This window comes from Rutilus rutilus (assembly GCF_951802725.1).
Source record: "Rutilus rutilus genome assembly, chromosome: 1".
Taxonomy (NCBI): Eukaryota; Metazoa; Chordata; class Actinopteri; order Cypriniformes; family Leuciscidae; genus Rutilus; species Rutilus rutilus.
Window position 1 is genome coordinate 16,404,935 of NC_140209.1, and position 8,382 is coordinate 16,413,316.

Below are 8,382 nucleotides of genomic sequence, written 5' to 3' on the forward strand. Positions count from 1 at the left end.
TATTTTTTTTTCAGTGTGCAACAAAGTCTGAAACATAACAAAAGTTTACAAGAATACAAAGGCCAAACCACATAGAAGGAAAATCATTAGATGAGAAAATTAGATACATGTTTATATATATATTTCTCAAGTGGTTATATATAGAATATATAGGAGTAACATGGTTTATTTAAAATCCTCAGTAAGAATTAAGTGAGTATCACAGCTCTCTGCAAATTCCTTTTTGGGGTCGTAAAACTCTTATCAGTCTCATTGTGTCCTGTAACAGGACACCGCATTCTGCCAGTGTGTTAGCTTCACTTGTGATGTTTCTACATAAAGTCTTATCCTTTCAGGAAATAAGTATTGAAGTAGAAAAAAATAGAAGCATAAGTAGTCACGTGACAGAAAAAGGTATCCTTTTTAAAAAGGTATACTATCACGTTTCACTCAAGGTTAAGGATACTCAGCTCGCTCCAGAGAAAGACGCGTTGTGACATCAACTAGGCACTGTTAGCTCGCCGTTCACTCGTCCACGGTCAACTCAAGAAGTACACATCAACAGGAAACAAGAAGAAGAAAAGAAAAAAAACCTACATAATGCAGAGAACTTGTCACTCATTCACATTCACTTCATCTGAATTGACAACAGATATAAATCACATGAAATTTCAGATCTTTCGCTTTTCTTTCTTTAACTGCAAATTAACTCATTTACTTGTTTTACAAAGAAAATCCTGGGAGAATATACCCACTAAATCAACATTAGAGAGAGCAATATCTGACATATTGTTATTGTATGACTCAAACACTAAATGAAACTACTGAATGTCATACACACATATTCATCAAATCACATACTCTGATTCTTTTACAACAATATATCCCCAGAGTTAATTAACAATATCAAACTGTCATCAAATGTCTCTGTTTACACGAACCAATGCACATTAATTAGCATGTGACGCAGTTGATTTTAACATCACATTGGATTCAACTCCGATTGGTTTAATGACAAAACTATCCTTTATCTCTTCGTCACAACATGCATATTTCAATATTCACTCATCATCAGTTAGTTATCAATCATATTTCTTACCGTAAATCATTAATTGAACACATGATTACTGATTACAGACCAACAACAGAGTAACAAAACACTCACCGGAGTTCCTCGAAATAAAAGTATGAAAATATGTTTCTTCCCCTGGATTTCACGGGAAATGAACTTACAACTTTTTTTCTTCACACTCTATTACTCTCGTTTCAACTATTTACACTCTGAATCATCTTTTTTTCTCAACAATAAAAAGACAACCTAAAAAAAAACATTCACTTTCCTTATGACACAACAGATTATAGGTCATAAACACACAAACACTCAGGAAACGGAAGGTCAAAAGGGTCACAAACGCACACCTGGTCATAAAAGGTCATATAAAGCCATAAATCAAAGACACATGCACCCCTATATAAACTACTCTATTCAGTAAGTCCATATAACCCCCCCTCCATTGAGATGAGAATGTGAGAGGAAAGATAGCTTGAGAGAATAGGCTGGTTAATGGGGTGAACGCTCAAAGTCTTTTCAGAGAGGGAGCCTTTCCTCGTGTCGCAGGTCTGTATCGTCGTGGCCAGATGGATTTCGGGTGCAAGTATAAACCTAGTTTTAACATTAGTACAGTCCACTGTAATCACACTCTATTTCTGTTTTGAAGCATGTGTTCACAGAAGCGGAGGTTCAAAGGTCACTGAAGACAGTGAGTCTTGGAGTGCAGATCTGACACCAACTGCCAGAAACTAGTGAAATTCTGTCTTTTCTATATGAAGTTACATGAATCACTTCACTCTGATTGAATAAATTCTTTAATTAGACTTTTGAGCTTTATCATTTAGGCAAATGTTCAGAAATATGTTGTTTTGTAGTTCAGATAATGTATGAGGAACTGAATCTTGTCTTTAACTCTCTTCTGGTGTATTTGATGAAGCTCTGATCTTCTGAGGTGTAGATGAGCTCAGATTCTCACTGATGAATGTCACAGAAACTCATTTCTTAATAAATCTGAGAAGAGACAAGAGTCTCTTTCTTTATCTGCTTCCTTACATGTATTGTAAACTCTCAATAGCTTCAAGTTTTGAGTATTTTCTCCATTCATCTGGAATCTCACCACCACTCCCCTCAAATGTTTTACTGTAGCGTTTTTCCAGATCTTTCTGGAATCGGCACACAAACCACTTCCAGTAGGGCAGTTCAGAGAGATCAGGGCTGATGCTCCATTTAGCATATCTTTCTCCTGCTGTTCTGTAATCTCTATATAGGACTGAATCATCTGAATCATTGGGATAAAAAGATTGATCGTTGCTTGCTACAGATGATGTGCAGATCCGAACAGACAAGTTTGTTGTATCCCTGAAACCCGAACCTTTCACTGCTTTCACTCTGTGGAAAGGAACATTGTGATCTTCATCATGGTTTTCTATGGTGTTGGTGCAGATGGCATCACAGAACGGACACTGAACCCAACAACACTGACAGAAGTGATCAATCAGAAGCTCATCTGGCCTGAGTTTACTGTCCAGATTTACTGGAAATGACTTTGTGTTGAATCTACTGCTGATGTCAGCTATTATATAAGGAAGTTTGTCTCTTATCACATCTTCTAGGAGGTTGAAATCATCAACATCATCATTTTTCACTCCACTGAGGTCTTTTTCAGAGAAGATCAGCTCATCTGAGAGCTGCTGTGTGAAACTCTTCAACCACAAACCAACTTCTCCACTGTTCTCTTCAACATGTTCAGTAGATTCATGTGCAGCTTTCATGATCTTCTCCTGCAGGAGTTTAATGTTCTCCTTCATCTTGGGTAAAACACTGACACTGAACTTATCAGTGATGTAACTAACGACTGACTTCATGTCTGATGAAACTCTTGAAGTGATCTCTGGTTTTATAAATGTAGTTCATGTATTTGTTAAAATCCTCCTCTTCTGCCATTGTCTTCAGGATGTATTTCTCCAGATTTGATCTGTTTCCATTCAGTGATGGACAGTTTCTTATCATTTCATCCGTCAGATCTCTGGCAGTCTTCTTGTAGACGCTCTGCTCAATGGGCTCTTTCAGTTTCTGACAGATGATCTCACCAAAAATCACAGCTGATGTTGCTCCTTGAACGTATTTTTGGAAAATACAATAGTACTCTTCTCTCTTCTTCTTAACATATATTTCAGGATCATTGGCTTCTCTGAACAGTCTGTGTTGGTCAGTGATTGTCTTGTTTGCTCTCTTAAAGATGGAAATAACCAAATCCATGAAGAATTCATTCTTGAAGATATATTTCACTGATCCTTCCTGATGTTCTGTCTCTCTTGCCTTGATGTAACCTGTGAGTTGTTGGATATAACTGATGTTGTAGCCCATCTTTGAAATGTTAAATGACTGAATCATTCTGTCTGTTTGCTCAGCAACGTCTGTGACTAATGATCTTATTTGGGCTTCATCTTTTTTAGACATCCCTTGAACTGATCTAATGGCATTTGTAACGAATTCTTTTATTCCACTGGATGTTTTTAACTTTACATAATCAGAATAACTGTGTACAGAGAAAATATCCCTGCTCTCCCTCCAGTGATCTACAGGAGCACTTTCACAGATGTCACTGAGGATCTTTCTCACATCTCTCATTACATCAATCTCTTTGATTGGAGGATTGTCTCTGATGATCTTCTTCACACTCTGTTCCCAAAACAAATCAAACTCTTTCTTCAGTGTTTCTTCATCTTTTGCTTTGTCTTTGAGTTTTATGGCAAGTTCTTTGCTCTTTTCAAAGAGAGTGTTTTCATGATTTATCTTCTGAGCATCAATCTCTTTCTTCAGGTCTCGCTGCTTAAGAATATTGTTTAATTTCCTCTTTGATTCTCTCACAATGTTTTCCTGAAGCTCTTTGATTTTGATTTCAAATGATGTTTTCCATTGAATCAGTATATCTTTATCTTTGTCTTTCACGAAGAATTCTGTCATTGATTTTTTCACTTCATCACTTGTCGTCTTCAGTTCTCTTTGAAGATCAGTTTCCTCAACCCCATCAACCGCTTCATTTTCTATTTTGTTGTGTAGTTTGTTCTCAGTTTCCATCATGGCACTGCGAAGACTCCAGGACCACTTGCTGTATTCGGTCTCCAGTTTCCTGTAGGCTGAAATCTCCAGAGAATTCCTGAAGCTGAAGACGAATTGTTCCTTCAGTAAAGCCTCCCAGAGATCTTTAACACGATCTTTTAGGTCTATCAGCATCATTCCACGTGAATTTGAGGCATGAGACATAATAGTTTTCTTTAGTTCCTGAATGTTGTCACAGTAGATCGGGTTTGGTGGTGCCATTGGTGGGCTTCCCTCCCAGAGCTGAGCAAAATACTTCACATCATTCTGAACATCAAATCTAATGGCATCACTGAAACGTTCTGCTTCACAGACTTCATCTTTAGCAGCGAGTTTTGTCATCTCATCCAGTGTCTCCTGCAGTCGTCTCCTTCCCTCCATGTTTTTCTCTCCAGCTGTGATGTCTGAAACGTTCTGATGCACAAACACACAGCTGGGAGACATTTTTACCTTATTCATCCTCATGAAGGCCTGAACAACAATCTGAAGAACGTCCTGCATCTCAGATGGGTTTTCTCCAAAGATGTTGATCAATGTCAGACTTCCAAGACCAACAACAAATGTGGCCAATTCATTGTCATGATGCTGTGTTGATCTTCCAGCCAGTTCTAGAGCACGAAGACCCTCAGTATCAATGACCAGAATATAGTCAAAATTCATCTGTGTTTTCATCTCGTCTGAGACTCTGACCAGCTGCATGAAAGCTCCTCTTGTGCACCTGCCAGCACTGACGGCAAACTGGAGCCCAAACATGGCGTTCAGCATGGTGGATTTCCCAGAGCTCTGAACCCCTAAAACTGATAGCACAAAGACTCTCTGGTCTCCCAGTTTCTGGATGAGTTCTTCTAGAACAGCAGAGATCCAGACATGAGGAACATGAGCAGCATCTCCATCCATCAGCTCCAGCGGAAATCCAGAGATCATCATCTCTGCGGCAAGACTCGGGAGAGAAGAGAAGTCAAACTGCAGGGCTTTCTTTTGCTTCTTCACAGATGAACATGATTCATAGATCTGACCGATCTCCCTCATGATGTGCTCCAAACCAAAAGTTGCAGCTTGAAGATCGTCAGATAATTTCTCAAGGTGTGTTTGTTTAGCTTTATGTTCTTCAGATTTATTATTGTCTTTCAGTTTTGAGAGACTTGAGACTTCTGTCCATGTTTCATCATATTTCTGGAGTAGATCAGAAAGGTCAGCTGATGTGTGTTCATCCAGGAGGATTCTGAGCCATTTGAGAAAAAACATCTTCTCATGTTCAGCATTTGAGTTCATTTCTTTAATGAAATGCATCATAAAATCATCTATGTCACATTCATGCTGTTTTACACGGATTTTCTTCATCTCTGTATTTTTCGCACTTGTTACCATTTCTATATTTTCTCCTTGAGGTCGATGTAGTTCTTTGTTCATCTGACTCCACTGATGCCACAGTTTCCCCTGACAGGGCAGATATGAATCTTTGATTTCTGTCAGATTTTTCTCCTTCAGTAAACTCATCATCTGCTGTGCAGCTTCTCTTCCTCTCCTGCAGTCATCATCATCTTCCTCATCTACTCTGATGTCTGGAGGTTTGGCCACATCTTCAAGTCTGAAAGAACGAGTTGATTCTGAAAGACACTTTTTTATAGCTTTTCTGAGTTCTTCAGATACTTCTGACTGATTTCTGTCTTTGAGACCAATTTTGAATTTCCCTTTCTTTGGCTCAGATAATGCAGATTCATCTTCAGTAAAAATACAAATGAGAGGCTTTCTGTCACTGAAAAGGGATTGTATTTTTGCTGCATGTCTCTCATTCCTGTCCAGTTTTGGCAGAATAAAAACATTGACTGAGGCCATTTCAGAGAGGATCTGCAGCTGTTTCTCATGGTCTCCTGCATCACCGTGTAGATTACAGAACGCAACACAGTCATTGAATTTATCATCGTTTGTCCCAGAGGGGCAGAACCAGGCGATCTCCACCACTCCATCCATCAGGACTCTGGATCTGCTGCTGCCTGGGCAGTTCCTGTGGAAGAACGTGTTGTGTCTCTCATTGATCAGACTGTTCATCAGCTCAGACTTGGATGAAGACACAGAACCAAACCTGAAGAAAAACACCATTGGAGTTTCTGCTTTGTAGATTGGCTGGGTTTGACTGATGATTTCATAGTTGGTGTCTCTCTTCTTCCAGCTCTTGTTGATTTGTCTGAATGTCCAGAGAGGAAACTCAATATGTTGTGTGAATGGATCAGGAACAAGCAGAGGCAGAGCGTACTGACACTGGGACAGTTTAGTGACCATCAGCTGCTTCAGGAAACCATCAGCACAATGAAATACAGCCATCTGAACATCCATTGGGTCAATTCCCTCAGACAGACTTGTTTTTGATAAAGGTATCTCCTTAAAAACATCAAAAATATCACCCTCATCTTCACATGAACCACTGTCTCTTTGTTGTGTGTGATCCTGTTCATTAGTCTCAGTAGTTTTAATATATCTTGCTCTGTAGTTCATCATCAGTAGTTTTTGTATAAAAGTCTGAATCAGATCCTCTTCAGCACAAGACTCATGGGACTCTAATGAATGTTTGGTTATCTGAAGAACATCTGCAGCTCTCAGTCTATTGGTATGCCTGTCTTCCAGATTAAGTCTGTGAAATATATACTCCGGTTTTTTAGTCTTTTCCTGTTGTTGGTGTTGATCTGATCTGACTCCCGTTGTTCTAAAGTTTTTGTTTTTTCCCTGTTGAATAAACAAACAGCATTACATTTACTTATATTATTTACTTTTGTTTGAAGGAACACTACTGTAATTTTACTCTGCATTTTACCTCACATACATTTTGTTAAAATGATGACCAAGTGAACTAAAAGAGATAGTTCACCCAAACATTTTAATTTGCTGTTAATTTTCTTACCCTTGGGCCTTCCAAGATGTAGGTCCCTAGTTATTCATGAAATGCAAGTCAGAGGCTAATCCCCAGAGTTAAATTAACTCTGTTCAGAGAACATTTGGTAATAATGTTAGCATCTAGCTAAAAATATGCTAGCAACATGCTAATCATGCTAGCAACATGTTAATCATGTTAACAACATGCTAATCATGTTAGCATCTAGCTAAAAACATGCTAGCAAAATGCTAATCATGCTAGCATCTTGGTAAAATCATGCTAGCAACATGCTAATCATGCTAGCATCATTCTAACAACATGTTAATCATAGTAAATCATGCTGGATTGCGGTAAATCGTAGTAAATCATCTTAGAAATATGGTAAATCGTGGTAAATAATGCTAAAATGTGGTATATCATGGTATCACAACATGTTAATTGTGTTAGCATCTGCCCAGTGGCGAGTTTTGCCACTGCAAGCACCACTTCACATTTTCTTCAGTGGACGAAAAAGCGGCCAAAAAAGTCCCATTGACAGCCACACCCTAGCAACCTGTTTCAGCACCCTATCAACCACTAAGAGCTCCCTAGCAACCATCCTAAACCAAAAAAAAAAACATTTTTTTTTTATTTTTTTTATTTTTTTTGTATTTTTTGTATTTTTTAAAGCAATTTTACTCTTGTGGCCTTGCGATATCGCTCCATGCTTGTGCCTATTCGGCCATAGGCACGAGGCCGCAGGCCGAGTGCCGTACTGAAGGCACTCGTTATTAAAGATTTTAAGAACTCTATAAAAACTCCATAGTAACCATATTTGACAACTACCAACCACCTAGTAACACCATAGCAACTAACAAAAATACCTTAGCAACCACCCTGAACACCCTAGCAATGTATAGAAATGCTCTAGTAACCACCAAAAAGTCTAGCAACCACCCAGAACACCCTAGCAACTGCCTAGCAACCACCCAGAACACCTAGCAACTGCCTAGTAACCACCCAGAACACCTAGCAACTGCCTAGCAACCACCCAGAACACCCTAGCAACTGCCTAGCAATGCCCTAGCATCCACCCAGAATACCATAGCAACTGCCTAGCAACCCCATCGCAACCACCCAGAACACCCTAGAAACAACCTAGCAACGCCCTAGCAACCACCAAGAATACCCTAGCAACTGCCTAGCAACCACCCAGAACACCTTAGCAACTGCCTAGCAACACCGTAGCAACCACCCAGAACACCCTAGCAACCACCTGGCAACAGCATCTTGCTAAAAACATGCTAGCAACATGCTAATCATGCTAGCTACATGCTAATCAAGCTAGCATCATGCTAATCAAGCTAGCATGATGTTAATCAAGCTAGCATCATGCTAGCAA

At 39.2% G+C, this 8,382-nt stretch overlaps 1 pseudogene across 1 annotated transcript; it reads right to left on the reverse strand.

The window, feature by feature from the left end:
* Positions 1-315: 315 nt before the first annotated feature.
* On the reverse strand, positions 316-7,029 carry LOC311290849 (interferon-induced very large GTPase 1-like; annotated as a pseudogene). Its single transcript has one exon. The product of its transcript is annotated as an interferon-induced very large GTPase 1-like (transcript).
* Positions 7,030-8,382: the final 1,353 nt, after the last annotated feature.